This window comes from Capra hircus (assembly GCF_001704415.2).
Source record: "Capra hircus breed San Clemente chromosome X unlocalized genomic scaffold, ASM170441v1, whole genome shotgun sequence".
Lineage (NCBI taxonomy): Eukaryota > Metazoa > Chordata > Mammalia > Artiodactyla > Bovidae > Capra > Capra hircus.
This window is the reverse complement of record NW_017189517.1, coordinates 15,039,068-15,060,174: the sequence shown is the minus strand read 5'-3', so window position 1 is coordinate 15,060,174 and position 21,107 is coordinate 15,039,068.

Here is a 21,107-nt window from a genome sequence, read left to right as displayed (position 1 = left end):
TAAACATTCATTAAACATTTGATTCAGCATTCCCACACCTAATATTTATACAAGTGAAACAAAAACATATTCACACCAAACATGCATGTAAATATTAGTTATAACAGCTTCTTTATTCATAGTTGCCCCACATTAGAACAATCCAAATTCAAACGACTTTCTTCTGCTGGGGAATGCATATCTATATAATGGTGCTGTATATTGGATTGAAATTATTTCAAATCCGGTTGCTTATGGCTTCAATGAATTTGTTCAAATTCACATGTTTATAACATAGATGGCAAAAACAAAAAAATTGTTTTTAGAAGTAAAATTGTTTTGTATAAGAATGGAGTAAGTTGTGTCAGAACATCATCATCCCATCTGTTGTCACTGATAAGCACTTAGTAGCTCAGTTGCTAGGGCTTCCCAGGTGGCGTTAGTGGTAAAGAACCTGCTTACCAATGCAGGAGACACGGGTTCCATCCCTCAGTTGGGAAGATCCCCTAGAAAAGGGCATGGCAACCCACTCCAGTATTCTTGCCTGGAGAATCCCATGGACAGAGGAGCCTGGAGGGCTAAAGTACTTAGGGTTTCAAAGAGTCAGACACAACTGAAGTGACTTAGCGCACACACACACACACATGCACAGCTCAGTTGTTAAGAGGCGCAGCTGGGTCTTATGGATAAGAATACGTGGAGAACCAACTATGGCAAAGGAATATGTAGACTACAAATACTACCGTTTGTGAGGAATACTCAAGAGTTTTGGTCTGGGTTATGTCTCCCCTTTGCTGATCTGGCTATCCAAAGATCTTGAGACACTTGCTCCTGCTGTGGCCAGGCTCCTCTTGGTCAGCAGTGGTGTGAAACCATGCAGCAGTCTCAGGAAGAGAAGGGACATCTGTTGCTGCATTGGTGAGGCACTCCTGCAGGCACTCCCTCTGAGCAGCCTAGCCTGCCACCAACACCCACTCACACCTTCATTCTCTAGCAACAGGGAACTTCCATTTGCTGAAACTCACTCTTGATTGCTTAAGGCTGCTCTCCTGAGAAACAAAACTCATCAAAGGTACATCTCAACTTAATTTGGACTTCTCTGCCATCTTCCCTTGCCTGAGACAATAGTGTAATTAATCTATCATTTGTTTGGGGTACACTTCTTTATAAGCTTATTGGAACACATTACCCTGTATGTTACTGGTTTGTAAAATTCCTGAAGTGAACCTCTGCTAAATACGCTATCTCAGCCTCTGAGCATAATTTACCCCCTGCCCCAAATAAAATAAATAGAATACTCCTCAGCAACAAAAAAAGGAGCAAACTACAAATGCATGCCACAATGTGGATAAATCTCCAAAGCATTATATTGAGTAAGAGAAGACAGATTCAAAGGGACATAGACTATCTGTTTCCTTTCATGTGATATTCTGGAAGAAGGAAAACCTATAAGAGATCTCAAGCAGATCAGTAAAATTTTTATGAGGCTAAATATAAGCAACTTGAAATAGTTTCCATAATCTCTCAAATGTTTCAAGTTTCATCATATGTGGTGTTACAGTGGCAGAAAGTGCTAATTGTCATGGGCTCAGAATTTATTTAATTTTAAATAAATTAATTTTATATGACAATTTCACAATAAGCAACTTAAGACCTACCATGCACTCTGAGTTGCTCAATTATTCAAAATTTGCTATCTCACGTTTTATTCACCGGCATCCCACTCTCTTGTTAAGAAGTAGAATAAAGAACACTGAATTGTTATGAATCCATATTGGGTCCCAGAGTCAAATGTACTCTTAACCCAGTGATAGGTCACTCAGTTGGTAAAGAATCCAGCTCCAGTTCAGGAGATCCCGGTTCAATTCCTGGACTGGGAAGATCCACTGGAGAAGGGATAGGCTACCCACTCCAGTATTCTTGGGCTTCCCTTGTGGCTTAGCTGGTAAAGAATTTGTCTGCAATGCAGGAGACCTGGGTTCAATCCCTGGGTTGGGAAGATCCCCTGGAGAAAGGAAAGGCTACCCACTCTGGTATTCTGGCCTGGAGAATTCCATGAACTCTATAGTCCATGGGGTCACAAAGAGTTGGATATGACTGAGCCACTTTCACTTCACTTCACTTCAGGCCTTAGACCGGTTTGTTCCTTAGTATTCCAATCTATAAGATAAAGATTTGTAAAATCATTCTTCATAGAACTCTCAAAGTTCAGTAAAACTGACAAATTACATTAGGTGAGTAAGCAGGCGGAAATCTAGATTCCCAAGCTATGTTTCCAGTAATCTATATTGCACATTATTATTGTATGTAAGAAAAGGGCTACTTGTGAAATAAATGCTTTGAGAACCAGCCATCTAAATGTTCCTTTCCGCCTCTATAATTGCTATTGCAAATATTTAATAAACAAATTAGTGTGCAGCCCCATGCAGATACATAATTTAGACACAAAACAGAAAGAAAGCAAGATGTTCCTGGTGCTCTCTCTCCAAATAAAACAGTATGAAATGGTCAGGCTTGAAACTCACAAAGTATCACCTTGGACCTTCTCTTAGGTGATGTGCTAAGTAAGATTGTTGGTAGAGGGAGGCATGTATGCAATTACCAGAGGCCACTTCAACACAAACAGAGACTACTCAGCATATCAACAGTCTCCTCACATATCTGGGCAGGTAATCAGGAGAAACTCACTGTTGACAGAAACGTAAATTAAGTGAGCCATTTTGCACTGATTTGCATTCCACCAAAGGTGAACTTACAAAGTGCATCTCAGTTCAGAATACTTATAAGAATTCCAATGTTTAATCCTTTCTGGACTAGAATGAAGAAGTTACTGAAAGGCCAGAATGGCTGGTCCATGGCAAGAGATCTGGTAAATATTATGTGTAGAAGGAGGTCATTTCACCCACATCCTCTGGTAAATATCCAGATAAAGTACATAGTCTTTAGAGATGTCTTACTTGCTGTATCGTCTTACCAAAATAAAGCCTACTGGCCAAAACAGAAGAGAACTAAAATAGTACAAATGAAAAGCTGTTAAACTGAGTTTGATTCTTGGCCTTCACCAAATGACTCTTAGGCAAGTGATTTTCTGTCTCTAAGCCTCAGTTTTCTCTGCAAAATGAAGTATGAATAATCTCCAAATTCCTTCCCATATCCAATATATCTTCAATCTGAGAAAGGAAAATGACTTGAGTGTATGCTGCTAAGTCTCTCCATCTATCTATCACCAATCAAATACAGTATATGTCAAGAATCAAAGCATGATTGTAAAATAATCTTCTTCACATGTTACATGGCCAGTTGTACCCAGTGGCTACCTGACAGAAAGCACCTCACTGTGGGCACGACTTCACAAATCAAACTGTATGCTTTCATTACAACTCAAAGACAATTATACAGCAGTGTTTGATAAGTAACCAACCCTAATCTTGGTCAATATTTCTAAAATCTGCTAGAGGAAGGAGAAATGTATGCTTAGTAGTTCAGAAAGATCTGTACACAATACACATATTCAGGGATTTTGTTTAAGATTTTACAAAGCCCTGACCCACCTCTGATTTCTGAGGTCTGAGAAACCTTCAGTAATCTTAAAGGTGCCAGTCATTCTGGTTCACAGATAATGTTTTAACCTACTTTGACTTGCCTAAAATTTCCACAAAATTGGGAAATAGAAAAACTATATCATTGTTACTTAGAGAGCATATTATTCTGCTTTTTGACGCTGCAAAATTTTTTTCTTATCAAATCAAACTGGAAAAGTTACATGTGGTGAAAGTGTGTTTTTAAATTCTAAATGTGTTGAAAAAATAATGGTGTTTAGAAATACTATTAGATTGAGATATACAGTCTCATAATAAGGAGATCAAAGGCCAGAAATCTGAATCTCTCTACAAAGGTCATCAAGTTATTAAATGCAAAAAAAGAGACAAGGAAACTATGTTAAACAACTTTCCACAATGAGCAAACATGTTTTCTATTCACGTACAGTCAACAGGAGGGAAAACCAGTACAGTGTCAGATTTGGGGAGATGGTGGTCACCTGTACAGATATCTCCAATGGAATGATGAAGCAAACACACTTTTTAAAAAATAAACTCCATTTATTTAAGGGCATTGGGAATATTATTTACTTCAGATGAATGCAAGGTTATCTACATGGAAAATTTACACAATCAGCTCCTTGCTAGAATTTCTGCTAGGATACAATTGTGCTTCATCACAATTACAAAGATACATGAAGCTGTAGAAAACTATTGGTAAAACTCAAATCATGCTTTAAATTATAAACTTTTGAGCTTCTGGGTTGTTTTCACTGAGGAGCTTTGGTTGCTCCTGTGCAGTATCAAGTAACATTCCCAGGAATAAGGATTGGGTGGATAGAGGGTGGAGAATAATACTTATTCATGAGACTAGGCCAAAAGGCAATACATGTATACTGAGCACCTATGATGAGCAGCGGAGAAGGCAGCGGCGCCCACTCCAGTACTCTTGCCTGGAAAATCCGTGGACGGAGGAGCCTGGTGGGCTGCAGTCCATGGGGTCGCTAAGAGTCGGGTATGACTGAGCGACTTCACTTTCACTTTTCACTTTGATGCATTGGAGAAGGAAATGGCAACCCACTCCAGTGTTCTTGCCTGGAGAATCCCAGAGACGGGGGAGCCTGGTGGGCTGCTGTCTATGGGGTCGCACAGAGTCGGACACGACTGAAGCGACTTAGCAGCAGCAGCAGCAGCATGATGAGCAGGCCCCTGTGGTTTTAGATTTCAATTTAACTGGAGTCTTTGAAGGCATATGTGATTCGACACCTTCTATGGTCACAAGAACCTGCCATATTGGAGCTATATATATTGGAGATAAGAGCATATCAGCTCTAAGCGAAATTTGTCTAACTTCAGTCTTTCCTGCTCTCTCCCAGAAATGAATAGGAAGAGTGACCCAGAGACATTTGAACATAGCTGACTTCAACTGGAATGAGCATGGTAAAAGACAGGACATGGAAACCGATCTATCTATGGAGACATGAAGGACACTGAAGAGCAGGGTTTGAGAGGATAGAATAGATGCAGATGCATGGTAGGGGAGGAAGCCTAGTTCCATGGCTAGACCTCATTTAAATGGCAGTTAAAAATGCGAATTTTGTCCGAGTCAAGCAGTGAGCATGGGAAGAGAGAAACAAACATAAGGTGATGGGGTGTCCTGCCTAGAGCAGGGCCAAATACAGTTAGTGGGAATCCAGGGATAGAAGGTACAGGTAAGCTAGAGCAGTTGCGCCAGCATACAGTCAGATATAAGGGGAATCACTTTGGGGTTTCAGCATTCCAGCCACTGTGCTAGGCTTAGGATAAGACTAAACTATCAGATAATATAAACTGGAAGAGCAAAGCAAAGAACAGTTCTAGGGCAAGGGTCAGGAAACATTTTTTTTTAAGGGCCAGACAATAAATACTTTAGGCTTTACAGGCCACATGGTTTCTGTTGCAACTGCTCAACTGTACTTTTTGTGGCATTAAAGCAGTCATAGACAATGGCAACCCACTCCAGTACTCTTGCCTGGAAAATCCCATGGGCGGAGGAGCCTGGAAGGCTGCAGTCCATGGGGTCGCAAAGAGTCGGACACGACTGAGCGACTTCACTTTCACTTTTCACTTTCATGCATTGGAGAAGGAAATGGCAACCCACTCCAGTGTTCTTGCTTGGAGAATCCCAGGGACGGGGGAGCCTGATGGGCTGCCATCTATGGGGTGGCACAGAGTCAGACACGACTGAAGCAACGCAGCAGCAGCAGCAGACAACACATAAATGAATGGGCATAGTTGCAGTCCCCCAAAAAACTAGTCACAAAAGAAGTTGAGCACTAGAGGTCTTGGAAACGCTTGGTAGGTTATACAACAGAAACTTAAGAATAAGAGGATAAGGCTCTGATAGAAAACCAGAGAATGATAGGAGTAGCTGATTTTCAAAAACAAGGCCCAGTTATTATTAAGTGTGGCATGAGATCAAGGCTGGCACAGCAAGAAGGGCTATATGATTGTCCTGGAATGTTTGCTTGTAGCTGTGGAAACTCCTCTATCCTGTGGTCAGATGAGTTCCGAGTCTGGGGCAATGCTGAGCCTGCAATTTTGCAAAGTCATGAATCACAGCAATCGAGAAGGAAGAAGCAAACACTTTGAGCCAGACAAGGTCTGCTAGAAAAAGCCTGAGATAGCTCTCTGAATCCCTCAGTTTGCTCTCTGTCCACATTTCCCCTAGCACCAATAGAGTCACATTTATAAGTCTGTCCCACAGGAAAGCACAGCGTAACTGCTGGAAAAGTTAAAGAGACTAAAATCTGGGAAATACTGATTCCCAATCCTGAGATCTACTCTTTAAATCACTGTGTTACACTGTAAAATGAAGATTGTCTTAATCCCTGAGAACAATCTTTCTTATAGTATTCTTATAAGGAACCAATGAAAATTAGAGATGAGAACATTCTTTGTAAACTATGAAGAGCTCTCCATACCCTGGTTATGAAGATCCAATTTATGATAAACAAGACTCTGGTTTAGTCATGAATTGCTCTCATCTCTGTATTCTTAAATCACAAATGTCACTAAGCTAAATTGTAATACACAATCAGACAAGGAGGACTTAAAGAGTAAGCTGTCTATCTTCACTAATTCAGTCAAGAAATATAAGGTGAGTAGAAGGGTCCTACCCAATATTATACAGTTGGTCCAGTTACAGTCAGTTGCTCATTTCCCCAACATATTTGTGTGTAATAAGGGTATGCTACTAAGTCACTTCAGTCGTGTCTGACTCTGTGCAACCCCGTAGATGGCATCCCACCAGGCTCCGCCGTCCCTGGGATTCTCCAGGCAAGAACACTGGAGTGGGTTGCCACTGCCTTCTCCAATGCATGAAAGTGAAAAGTGAAAGTGAAGTCGCTCAGTTGTGTCCGACTCTTCGAGACCCCATGGACTGCAGGCTACCAGGCTCCTCCATCCATGGGACTTTCCAAGCAAGAGTACTGGAGTGGGGTGCTATTGCCTTCTCCAAATAAGGGTATATATAGCCATAAATAATGTAACACAAGTAAGTAAAATTAATTAACAAAAGGAAATTAAAATGAGGAGAATTTAATCTAGACTCAGGACAGTAAAGAAATGACAATTGATAGCTTTCTTTCACAGAGATATCCCACTCTATATATCCAAATAAGGACTTTCCAGGTAGCACTGGTGGTAAAGAACCCACCTGCCAATGCAGGAGACAGAAGAGACGCAGGTTCAGTCCCTGGGTCAGGAAGATCCCCTGGAGGAGGGCATGGCAACCCACTCCAGTATTCTTGCCTGGAGAATCCCATGGACAGAGGTGCCTGGTGGGCTACAGTCTATAGCATCACAAAGAGTCGGACATGAGTGAAGCAATTTAGCATGCACACATGCATAGATCCAAACTGAAGTTTTCCTAAACTGAATTTTGGGAGAAGAGTTGCTGGTATTTTCTGTCTGATGTCATTTCGTGACAAGGGGACCACCCCTATTTCACCCCGAGTTTGAAATGGTGGTAAATAGGAGATGGTAGTCAGTTATGATATGTTAAGACCTCTCCCGCTCTGCCAGCCCCCTGCATTGCAGAAATCATGAGAAATATCTGTTTCTATTTCTCCTCCTTGGCACCAATCTCCATGCCCGGTGGCTGTCATGGCAGGTGTGGAAACACAGAGGCAGTGATTGCTGCCTTGGGCGGCCAGTTCTCTCCAGGACCTGAGCAATCATAAAGGTGGTCTGGGACCAGTGAATTAAAGCCATCCGTCAGGCTTGTTGCACCACACTGAGCAACTGCTTCTGCTGACAACAGTGAGAATGGAGCTCTCACGGGGGAAATGGAAATGCAAGAACTGGAGATTTAAAATGAGGAAGCATTTCAAGAAGAAGACCTGCCAAGACAAGAACCATTATTCTATCAGATTCTGAAGCCACATTCAGGCTTTACCTAGAGACACAGCCTCATTTGTCAGGAAAAGCACTGCTGTCCTATGAGATTACAGGGAGAAAAAAATGTTGGGAGCTTTTAAAGTTTTTGGCAAACATGAAAGAATGGAGCATGGCATCTTTGATCAGCACTAAACGGGCCCACTTTAATTACCAAAAACAGCAATCTTGTCCATATACTTGCTGTGCTCTTTAATCTACACTCCCAGGTGCCCAAGCCTGTTCATTTGTCAGACAGTTCCACTTTTATGGAGAGGCAAAAGATGTCACTGGGGCCAAGCTTGTGACCTCTCTATTTTCCAATCCAGTCAATCTCTGCACATTTATTGTTTCATTACAAGGAGAATCAAAAATGATAATCATGGGAAATGAATTAATACAAGGCAATGTGGATGCTTAGCTATAATGCATTGTTTTGTAAACTCTGCTTCTGCCCCAACTAATAAAATGGGTTTGATATGTTTCTTATGGGCTTCCTTGATAGATCACTGGTAAAGAACCCTCCTGCCAATGCAAGAGATGCGGGTTTGATCCCTGGGTCAGGAAGATCCCCTGGAGAAGGAAATGGCAACCCATTCCAGTATTCTTGCCTGGGAACTCCCATGGAAAGAGGAGCCTGGTGGACTACAGTAGATGGGTTCACAAAAGAGTCTGACATGATTTAGCAACTAACAACAACAAAAACACCTTCACATCTGGTAGGAAAAAAATGGATTATGCCTTTCTTTCTAGATACTAAATCAGTTGCACTTTCTGTACATGTCTGTCAGACTTCCAGGAAAGCTTCCACTTTAAATGGTTATGACTGTAAACCCCTTCCTATGCAGTGACATACCTATTCCATATGTAGCTCCACTCAAACCCAATTCTGTAAGGCCTTTATGGCAATAAGAAGTGATTCATGAAATATGGTATTTGAGAAGCAGAGTAAACAGACTACCCTAATCAAAAATATCTCATGTCATGACCCTGATAATGATGTTTTATGATGCTGCTTTGACATTCATTCATCCACAGAAATCCATGGAGCAACTCTTCTGTAAATTGCTTTGTGTTCCCTACTGTGCGAGATGCTAGGGATACAATATTGTGGAGGAGGAGGGCAAGTGAATCAGTGTTTCAGCTGTGTCATAAGTGCGCCAAAAGATAAGAAAAGAGTGCTGTGGGAACACAAAGGAAAGAGACATGTAGCATGAGAAAGCAGCACTGATTTGTCAGAAAGGGTGGGCTAGAGACACAAAATACCAGGCTTTCCTGATTCAGAATTCAATGAGGGCCAATACTGGCATAAATGTTGCTATCCCCAAATCACTCATTTCAGGCTGCTACATGTCTACATAGGTTTTTATAGCTAGACTGCAGTTTTCTGATAGAACTGTCTCCAGATACAGAAATGGTTTCTATCTGTACTGCCCAATATGGTAGCCATTAGCCACATGTAAATATGTAAGCATTTGAAATATGACTAGTGCTAAGGAACTGAATTTCTAATTTTTTGTAATTTTAATTAAATTTAAGTGTACATTGTCACACATTACACAGCACAAGCCTAGACAGTGTATGTTAAGGTGGGGGAAAGCAAATGGTATGTGGATCCTCAATTATACTCACCATTACAAAAGCTAAAGCCATTCTTTTCTGGTCTTCCTGCACTACCAAATTTAGCACCCTCATCAGGTTACACCTAAACTTCTGAGTTCACTGAATTGATCCTTCTGTCAACACTTTTCTTCTGTAATCTTCCCTTAATTCACCATATCACTACCAGATTACTTTCTAAAATGGGAAATTATGTAAAAAATGGAAGACCACAGAAGTTTACAAAAGAGTAAATGGAAATATCAAAATCTAAAATCTTGTTTCTTAATCTGATCCAACATGATTTTTCAAAATTATTTCCCATTATACCAATCATGTGGTATACTGATTGAATGGACATGAACTTGGGTGAACTCTGGGAGATGGTGAGGGACAGGGAGGCCTGGCATGCTGCCGCCCACAGAGTCACAAAATATTGGACACAACTTAGCGACTAAATGACGATGACAACAGCGACAACATACCACTCATGTAGCCTAAGCTCCAGTGTAATGCATTCTAACCTCAAACGTAATGAGACCTCTCACCATATTTGAAATACACCCAGCATTTCACTCTTTCAATACATTCAAGTGGTCTAATTTTTCTGGAAGAGTCTTGATCACTTCTCACTTTTAAAATTCTCAAGGCCAAACAGAAATGACACCTCCAATTAGGCCTTCCTAGAGTTCCCTCATGTAACAGCTGAAATTAATTTCTTACTAATCCGTGTTGTATATCCTATAGAAGCACAAATGTAAATAACCAACAGTTTAAGTTTCAGCCCAGGAAAGTACAGATACTAACATTGATTTCCCTTAAGCCTGTGTAAGGACCTTGGATTTCCCAGGTGGCACAAGAGGTAAAGAACCTGCCTGCCAATGAAGAAGACATAAGAGATGTGGGTCCAATCCTTGGGTTGAGAAGATCCCCTGGAGGAGGGCATGGCAACCTACTCCAATATTCTTGCCTGGAAAATGCTGTGGACAGAGGAGTCTGGCGGGCTACAGTCCATAGGGTCACAAAGAGTCAGACATGACTGAAGCAACTTAGCATGGATACATGGACCTTATGTTATAAATCTCTCAACTAAGCAATTTTATTTCAGCTATTAAATTCATTAGGTTTTACAACATTTTAGGCCTATTTCTATAATGCACATGTAAATAAAAAAGAGTTCCATAGCCAAATAAATTTTAGAAAGCCTTTATGAAAAAAAGTCACTCTTGGAAGTTTCAATGTGCAGGACTACAGAATGTCTCAAAACCTTTAACAGATTAATGGAATTCATTTAAACCAGACATTTTTAAAACTTGAGTAATCATGAAGCTTTATATTGCACAGTCTGGCTATTAACATTCTATGGCACACTATGCTATAATGGAATATTTTAGGAAACACCGTCATTATAAAATGGAGACTCATTTGAAAATATTTCTGAAAATAATGGACATTTAGGCTTAGAGTTACTATATTAAGCATTGCTGTGTTATATTCAGAGATTGGAAACACTTGCAAGACAAAGCAATTAGTGTGTGCCTATTCTAGCCCATGCTCTGTGCTAAGTGTTAGAGAGGAGGTATGCAATAGCATGAGTGGCGAGGATGGAGAAAAATGAGATATGGCTAAAGCTGGATGTCAAAACCTGATCCCTCTAGATTTTGGATGTCTACAAATTTCCATGTTAGTTTTCCAAAAGCAATGAGTTACTTGAAAAATATGGCATATACTGCAATTAAATGTTGAAAAAAAAAACCTAGAATGTTGCTCAGTATAGTGTTTTATTGGCTTTTGTCGCGGTGGTTGTTTTCTGACACTATTCTTAGTATGATTATATGGTTGAAAGGACATAATTGGGAGGAAGGGATTGAAGAAACTGTAAGTTACTACTGTGAAAACAGAAGGGGATACTGACATGGCATGAAGAAGAGCAGAGATGAAGTAATCATACCCTGGAGAATTACAAAGCCTCAGTGACTGTGTGAAATGTCTGATGGCTCCAAAATGTGATTATTTTCTAGTAACCACACCACCTGGGATGGCCTAATTGCTATTCTCCAAGTCTCAAAGGAAAAAAAAATGTGTACACAAAGACGAGTTGGCAGGGCAGTTTGGAAAGCATGATGCCTCTACTTGAACAGCAGTCAGAGCTGAGCCATGCAATTTGGAAAGGAAGCCTCAGTGTTGAATAAACACAATAAACACACAGTTTATTTATTGCTCCAATGTTTCATAAATATTATTTATTTTGGAAGGGGAGCATAATGGCAGAGTAATAAGGAATAATTAGCACTGTTAGCAAAATAAAATGGAGCCATCCTGAGAAGAGTTGGTGAGAAAGGGTGCTATTACATTCCTTTGTAGCCTTTAAGTTTAAATTTCAATCAAGGGGAATGAGGGAATCAGTCAGGTGAGAGCAACTCATCATTAAAGCCCAGCCACCTATTGGACATTGTCCATTTTAAAACATAAGTCAATCTCTTGTTGGTTGCTTTATTTACAAATATTTTCTCCCATTCTGTGGGTTGTATATGGATGGACCTAGAGATTGTCATACTGAGTGAAGTAAGTCAGACAGAGAAAGGCAAATATTATAGGATACTGCTTTTATGTGGAATCTAAAAAAAAATACAAATGAACTTATTTACAAAACAGAAATAGCCACATATGTAGAAAACAAACTTATGGTTACCAGTGGAAAGGATGGGGAGAGGCATAAATTGGGATACTGGGAATACTCCACACTACTACCCATATACACACTACTATATATAAAATAGATAACTAATAAGGACCTACTATATAGCCCAGTGAACTCAATACTCTGTCATGGTCTACATGGGAAAAAAAAGTCTAAATTAGAGTGGATATATATGTATAACTGATTCACTTTGCTGTATACCTGAAACTAACACAACATTGTAAATCACCTTTGAAGGAAACTTCAGCAATGCCATAACTGTTGCCCAGGATCACATTTGAAAACTTACAAGAATACGGCAGTATTCATTTTTTTTTTCAAAAGGAGCTTAGATTTTGTCACAATCATAAGTTATTAAATTTATGTTAAGTTTAAAAAATTCTTATAATTACACAGGGCTAGGTTAGCTTAAAACTTCACCCAAGAGACTACAGCAATAGTAGTCGACCTTCTCCTTGTTTCCATGGAAATAACATTAAAGAAAATGTATCTAATTTTAATGAACTTCTGATTCTACAGGGCTATTGAAAACTATAAAACTATATAATAAATTTAATGACTGAAAGAGGAAACATGATTTTCTAAGCAGCAGTTCACAAAAGAGGGGTTATTTTATCCTCCTTCCTCTAGGACATTTAATACTGTCTAGAGACAATTTTAGTTATCACAGTTAGGAGTAGGTAGTGCTTGCCACTGGCATCTAATGGTTAGAATCAGGGATATTGCCAAACATCTTACAGTATCTTACAGCATAGCCCTCCCCTGATGATGTGCCCTTGCCAAAAAAGTATCAAGCACAAAATATTGAGAGTGATCAGGTTGAGTAACTCTAGTTTAGAAGTTTCTGTATTATTTTAACTTCTTTATAACTAACAATATATTTGAAATATTGTAATTTTATTGGGATATATTTTTATAAGGAAAACAATAAATAGTGGTAATTTTTCATGATAAAATAGTAACACAATACAATGAGAGAATATTATAAATAATGGTATGCAAATAAATTTGAAAATTTGAATTAAAAATAAAAAAATAGTGGCAAAAAATCACATAAAAACTGAGATGATAGGTTCATATAATTGCCTTGCCTTTTACTATATATGTGACCTTAATTACATTCCAGAACCTCTCTATGTCTTTCTTTGCTCTTTAAAAATGGATTGTGTGAGAATTAGGAAACTGTATATGAAAGGACTGAGTATAGTACTTGATAAATAGAAAACATTTAGTGCATTCTGTGAATAAATGAAATAAATATTAATTTATTTTTAAAACAAACACCATTTTATTTAAAGGTTATGTCACACAAGCTGAAAAAGAAACCATGTTAGTCAATTTAATGCTAATTTTTTTGACACTTTAGGGGAGGCTAGGGAGATATAGAATGGTGATCATAGCAAAGGTCAAGTGCTTTCTATAGTCATCAATTGTGTAAATTGTGGCATTTCTTATTAACAATGAAGAAAATGCCTCTTTTTGGAGTGAGAAGCTTCCTATATACAGGTCACAGTTCATACTGAAGGATTCAAACAGATTTTTGCCTTCATGTATAATGTAACAGGGCTTCCCTGGTGGCTCAGATGGTAAAGAATTTGCCTGCAATGTAGGATACCTGGGTTCAATCCCTGGATTGGGAAGATCCCCAGGAGGGCATGGCAAACCACTCTAGTATTCTGGCCTGGAGAATCCTCATGGACAGAGGAGTCTGGCGGGTTACAGTCCATGGGGTTGCAAAGAGTCAGACATGATGGAACGACTGAAGAACAAGACGCTATTTGACAGATCAGTTCATTTGTGATTTGAAAACTGGTTGTTTAGGATTAAATCACAAGTGGAACATTCTCAGGCAGAGGTACTTTTAGTTACATGGAGAGTGTTTAAGATTCATCATCATAAATCTGCATAATTCATTGCTTTTAGAGTATAGTCAAAATTGATCAACACTGGGAGACAAACTCATTGTGGTAGCATTCTCTAAACAGTAGATCAAACTCTTTTTGCCAGTTTTATTGTGTACTCTTTCATTCTTCTGCCTTTGTATTGTGGAACCCTCCATCTTCAGTGCCAAATTTTTGTCTTTCTATCCACCACTGAACTGCAAATTCATCAATAATACAGTTGCAAAGTGTTTTGCCACTATCATGTAAACAATACTTTGGCTAATTGTGGCCTCTGTCTCCTAGTTTGTTTTGGAAAATGTCACTAAAACAGCTTAAAAAGCAGTAGGAAAAAATAAAAAGGATGTCAGCCAGGCAATCATCATTTTCATACAATGGAGTGATATTTATCATTTCATTTACTTGAGTCAAATGATTATTTCTGTTTTATTCTGAGTCTAGTTGAAAAATAGATATGCAGCTCCAGCTTGGTTAGAGAGTGGTATGATGACATTAACAAACTGTTCTAGAAAATATCTTCACAGAAAATTCTTTTCTATGCCCAAGCTGCTCCTCATTTCTTTGGAGACAATGAAGTGATGACTCCTAAACTTACTGAGATGGAAGGAAAAGCAATGTCAATAATTTTTTGGTCACTAAAATAAAATATGCTTTGATAAAAATTTCCTTTACACATGTTAAAAGTCACTGCTCATATATGCCCTCTTTGGCTTAAACTTTCACGACTGTAACATAATTAGCCATCTGGAATTACCCCCAACTCTACTCGATTCACTTTGCACCATAGAAATTTATGGCTGCATATAGTCTATGGTGTATCTTGAGCATTCTCTGTTGTTTTTTAGTCACTAAGTCATGTTCGACTCTTTTGTGACCCCATGGACTTTAGCCTGCCAGAGTCCTCCAACCACAGGACTTCCCAGGCAAGAATACTGGAGTGGGTTGCCATTTCCTCTCCAGGGGATTTTCCTGCCCTAGGAATTGAACCTGTTTCTCCATCTCCTGCATTGGCAGCCAGGTTCTTTACTGTTGAGCCAACAGGGAAGCTGATCATCCTCTATGATTCCATAAAATTTTAGACCACAAGGGGGAAGGACTATCATACCACCAGCCTTGAACAAATTCTGTTTTTGGAGATCTCTGAATAGAAGTAGCTATGTGTGCCTCAGGAACTTAAGCAAGTGCTCAAGCTCCACCGACTCAAAATATTCTTTCTGTGTGTGTTTTTATAACTACCTGGTATCATGTTGTTGTTGTTCAGTCGTGTCCAACTCTTTGTGACCCCATGGACTGAAGCACACCAGGATTCCCTATCCTTCAGTATCTCCTGAGTTTGCTCAAACTCATGTCCATTGAGATGGTGATACCATTATACCATCTCATTCTCTGTCACCCCTTTCTCCTCCTGCCCTCAGTCTTTCCCAGTATCAAGGTCTTTTCCAATGAGTAGGATCTTCACATCAGGTCGCCAAAGTCTTAGAGCTTCAGCTTCAGCAACAATCCTTCCAATGAATATTCAGGGTGATTTCCTTTAGGATTGACTGATTTGATCTCCTTGCTATTTAAGGGACTCTCATGAGCAAGCATCTTTTAATTTCATGGCTGTAGTTACTGTCTGCAGTGATTTTGGAGCCCAAGAAGATAAAGTTTCTTACTGTTTCCATTGTTTCCCCATCTATTTGCCATGAAGTGGTGGGACCGGATGCCATGATCTTTGTTTTTTGAATATTAAGTTTTAAGCCAGCTTTTTCACTCTCCTCTTTCACTTTCATCAGGACGCTCATCAAGAATGCCAGCCTGGCATTTTGCGTGATATGCTCTGCATGTAAGTTAAGCGAGCAGGGTGACGATATACAGCCTTGATGTACTCCTTTCCCAGCTTTGAACCAGTCTTTTGTTCCATGTCTGGTATTGTTTTTCTTGACCTGCATACAGGTTCTCAGGAGGCAGGTAAGGTGGTCTGGTATTCCCATCTCTTTAAGAAATTTCCACCTGGTCATAAACTGTTTATATTAAAATAAAAAATTGCCATTGCATTTTGATGTAATTATGTAGACTTGGACATATTGGTCTATGGTAGCTTTGTGGTTAATGTCTTGCTTGTTTTAAGTGATATAATGAAGATTTTAGAGAGATTTCAAAATAAATGATAGAAATAATACCCTTTAGCACTGACTCTATCTCCTCAGGTCATTATGCTCTTTCATGTTTGAAAGCAAATTGCTTTAGGGAAAGCACTGCATGCAATTATAGCTTGGAGAAGGACTGCATTGCATGCTCCCTTTGACATGCTTCTGAAGTACCATGTATTATTATTTTCAAATCAGCGAATAAATGGAAAATTTCTCTGCATCAAAGACTTTTAGTTGAGGAAGAACATACCTAAAAATAAAGCTGTTCCAATAGGTAAATTTTGGCATGTCTTTAATCAAAAGAATAGTGACAGGAGTGATTGGAGGATTGAAGGAAATAAAGTTATTTTTAGACTTTTAAATATATCACATAACCTATTTAATATACCTTAGAAATCATATAAAAATCTAAACTTGGGTCTATGGTAGTAGCTTTCCTCTTGTGTAATCTTTTTTTCTATTGCAATATTGAATTAACTAAGAAACTGGAAGTATTACATAGCCAAATGTTACATATTCAATAGATAATTGAATACATCTGATTTAAACTCAGCTCAAGAATCATTTCCTCTTGCTATTTAACATGTAGCACTGGAATGTGAACAGTACTGGAGAGACAGCTTTGCTTTTTCCTGTAAGTTGCAGAGGAATTCATATAACAGATGGGAAGTGATTATTTTAAAAATCAAAGGATTTTTCAATGCAGCAATATATAAATTAACTTTATAAATCCTCCATTATGAGCAATTATTATTTTGGTACAATCAGATAGCAATTCTTAAAATATACAACAAATTTTATTAAACCTTCTTGTTGACTGAAAATTGCAGTAGGATATATTTTCACCTATTTAAAAACAGCTAATTCTAGAGATAATATAAAAGCAGTGCTTTCAGATTTCAGAAGGAGTACAAAACTATGGAGAAAGGTCAATCTATGTTCAGAAGCAGTATGTTATTTGACCAATGGACTGGCAGCAGCTAGCTAAGCATTGCAAAACCCATAGTACTACTTGCATTCTTACACTAGAGAGACAAAGCCATAATTAGGAAGAAATGACAGAACCATTACACACACACACACACACACACACACACACACACATTTACACACTAAAGATGAGACCAGGGATCAAGATGCTATCATCATAAGAATATCTAAGAAGACTCATGAAAATAACAAAATCAAACCAAATGCTCTAAAAATTTCTTTTTAATGCATATATCATACTGTCATACTTGGAGTAACTTTCTTTAGACTAGACATTCTCTGAGGGCAAGAGTCATTGTTTTGCTTGAAGAGAATGATGTAATTCAAAGTACAGATAATACACCTTTAAATGAATTTAAACTCAAAAGTGTGTTAGAGCTAGTTCAAATCATCTCATGAGAATTTAATGATAAATTTTCAGAAAATTTATAAACATATTCCCATTATTTAAAATTGAATTATATAGATCTGACATCAGCAAAATGGCAGAGTAGACAGCTCCAAGCTCTCACCTTCCATAACAACACCAAAACATAAGCACTGTAAGACTCAACTTTGCCATAATTCTGGAAAAGAGTCAAGGTTTACAGTAATCAAACACTGAATCAAGAAAAAAAACAACTTAAAATTGGTGGGAAATCTTTGTAGCATTTTACTTGCTCTTCCCTGATCCCTCCCTGGCTTGATAGCAGTCTTGAAGATGACGGCCTTCATTTCCATTGTGGCACCCTCTGTCAAGTTACAGAAGGAGCAGATCAGGTATTACTCATAAATTATTGTGTATGTTGACTTTGAACTGTCTGCAGGCTATGTGAAATATTAGTACTAGGTACTTGTCTCTGTTTTACCAAACTCAGAACTAACAGGCCAGAAAATTGGCAGTCATTTCTTGAAAGCTTTGCAAGGTGACCAGAAAATGCTCAGGAAGCCTGGGGCAAAAGATTAAAGTCAAGACACATAATAGACCAACTAAAGTTTGGAAGGAAAATCTAAGGAGAATTTCTTCGAAAAGTTAGGTCATTCAAAAATACCCATGTCTATAGGGGAATTTGGAAAACTACAGGACTTCCCTTGCAGTTCAGTGGTTAAGACTGTGCTTCCATTGCAAGGGCCATGGATTCAACCCCCAGTTGGGGAACTAAGATCACACATGCCTTGTGACCAAAAATAAAAAAAGAGAAAAGAAAAGAAAGTCACAATCAAGGACAGGGTAAGACACATGCATACATTAAGATCTTAGAAGACCCTAGACTTTTACTTCAAGCTAATCCCTAGGCTTAGTACAAGCCTAAAAAACTGTTAGAGAACTCTAAAGTGAGAATCTGGAAAGAATGAGAGAGGTGCTTTTCACATCCCTTCATCATGTTGTCCACATTTACCACTAGATGCTTTACATATAACAGTAGTTGTTTTATTTTTCCCACTTTACTGAGCTGTAATTAGCATATAAAACTGTGTATATTCTAGATGCACAATATTATGTTTTGATATATGCATAAATTTTGAAATTACTACAATTAAGCTAATTAACATATCCATCACCTCATATGGTAGTTATTTTCAAATTCTTACCTGATAGTTTCAAATTCTGGCTCATCTGAGTCTGTTTCGATGTATTGCTTTATCTCATAAAAATGAATGTTTTTCCCTGAATTTGCTATGTGTCTTTTAATAGAATACCAGAATTACTATCTAGAAGAATAACAAAGACTGAATCAGGTAGTATTTATTACCACAAATGGTTACACTTCTTTTGTCTGGCCACTAGTTGAGGGAATTGAGTAATGTAGCAAGTACTTGAGTTGGGTTGTTATATTACTACTTTCAGTATAACAGAGTCTTCCATTTCATTCCTCATGATAAGCAGTTGTTGTTCTGTACTGAGTGTGACGCTGGATTACTGAGGAGTAATATTTAGCATTCCTGCTTCAGCTTTCAACAGTTCCTTCCTACTTGTTTCACTCTTGCCACACATCCAGAGTACTCTTGTTACTTGGTGCTAGGCTTGTTGAGTTAGCAACTAGATTCCCACTTTTCCTCATCAAATCTCATGTTTTAGGCAGGACCTGCACACTTTGTCTTTGTGGGTGAGGTCTTAACATTCTCATCCCTTTCCCCTTGTATGAGCAAATTCTGCTGTGCACCTGGGCAAGGTCTTTGGTAAGAGACATTTTTAAGCCCCTCCCACACTGGCAGATGACTTTTGCTGTGAACCCCTGCTCCAGAAGCATAGAATCTGTCTGCATTCTGCAGGCTAGAAAGAAGATTCCCTACCCTTTCTCAAAGGGTTGGTGGACTTTCTTATGTCCTTCCCTCAAAATGTGAGGTTATACCTGAATTTTATGCTAGAAGAGCTGTGGTTCTACCCCTCATTCAGAAGAATTGAATCTTTGCCTGAATACTGGGGACAAGATAGCTTGGATTTTCCTCTCCCAGTGGTTTAAGGCAATTTCTTCACATAAGAGAAGGATTCAAGAAGGAGTATGGTGTTTTCACTAGCCTAGGAGTGGAGCCTATACCTCTGGTTCCCTGGTGGTTCACATGGTAAATAGTCTGCTTGCAATGCAGGAGACCCAGATTCGATCCCTGGGTCAGGAAGACCCTCTGGAGAAGGGAATGGCAACCTACTGCAGTATTCTTGCCTGGAGAATTCCATGGACATAGGAGCCTGGCAGTCTACAGTCTGTGGGGTCGAAAAGAGTTGAACATGACTGAGCGACTTGAACAGTTTCACATTCATGGAGTTTTTCTGGCCTTGCAGTGGAGCTTACACCCCTGCACCAACAATTACTCTTAATCTTGCCTTCTTCCCAACCCAAACCTTTCTTGTGGGTAACCAGTAGAGGACCATGTAGAAGACTGGTAAATCAATCTCATTCCCCTTGTATAGGGGGCTCCAGGCTAAATTAATATGTTAGGCCATACTCAACCATTTGGAATTTGTTACAATTTCAGCTGTTTTATTGTTAAACATTTCTATGCCTGCTTCTTCTTCCTCCAGTGAAATAGTTTGTTTCTTGCTTCTCCTGAGAGAGTTGTGTCATTTTTGGGAAACAAGATTTTTGCATTTGCCTTGTGAGATTTGTTCTCTGGTACTTTCAAGAAGAGTTATGATTTTGTAGATTTTTTGGCATTTTTTTCATTATGAAAATAGGGACAAATTCTCATAAAAATAACACTATATTGTGTGGTTTAAAACGACTGAGTACATATGTGTGAGGGCTATGAAAGTGACAAGTGAAAGTGAAGTCGCTCAGTCATGTCTGACTCTTTGCAACCCCATGGACTATAGCCTACCAGGCTCCTCTGTCCATGGGATTTTCCAGGCAGGAATACTGGAGTGGGTTGTCATTTCCTTCTCCTGGAGACCTTCCCGACACAGGCATTGAACCCGGGTTTCCCACATTGTAGGCAAACGCTTTACCATCTGAGCCACCAGGGAAGTCCAACACAGTAAATATACCATAAACCACTTAAGTGTATGATTTTAAAATGCTGCATTATATGCTATATGAAATATATTGCAAACTTTACAAATGTTTTAAAACTCAATTCCAGGCAGAGAAATGGCTAATACATAAAAGGGGAAAGTATACACATTTAGATGATGAATAAGACAATATTTTTATGATTTCAACTTGAGGGAAGGATGTGTTAAACTGGATGAAAACAGCCATATGCATGAAGGAAATATCGATAAACTCAGTTACATTAAACTTAATCTCTCTTCATCTAAAGCCACAATAAAACTGTTGGAAAAGTTAAAAGAAAATAAGGAGAGGATGTTTACAATGTGCATATTTAATCAAATATATATATATTTATGTATAAATTGACAAACAAAAAATAC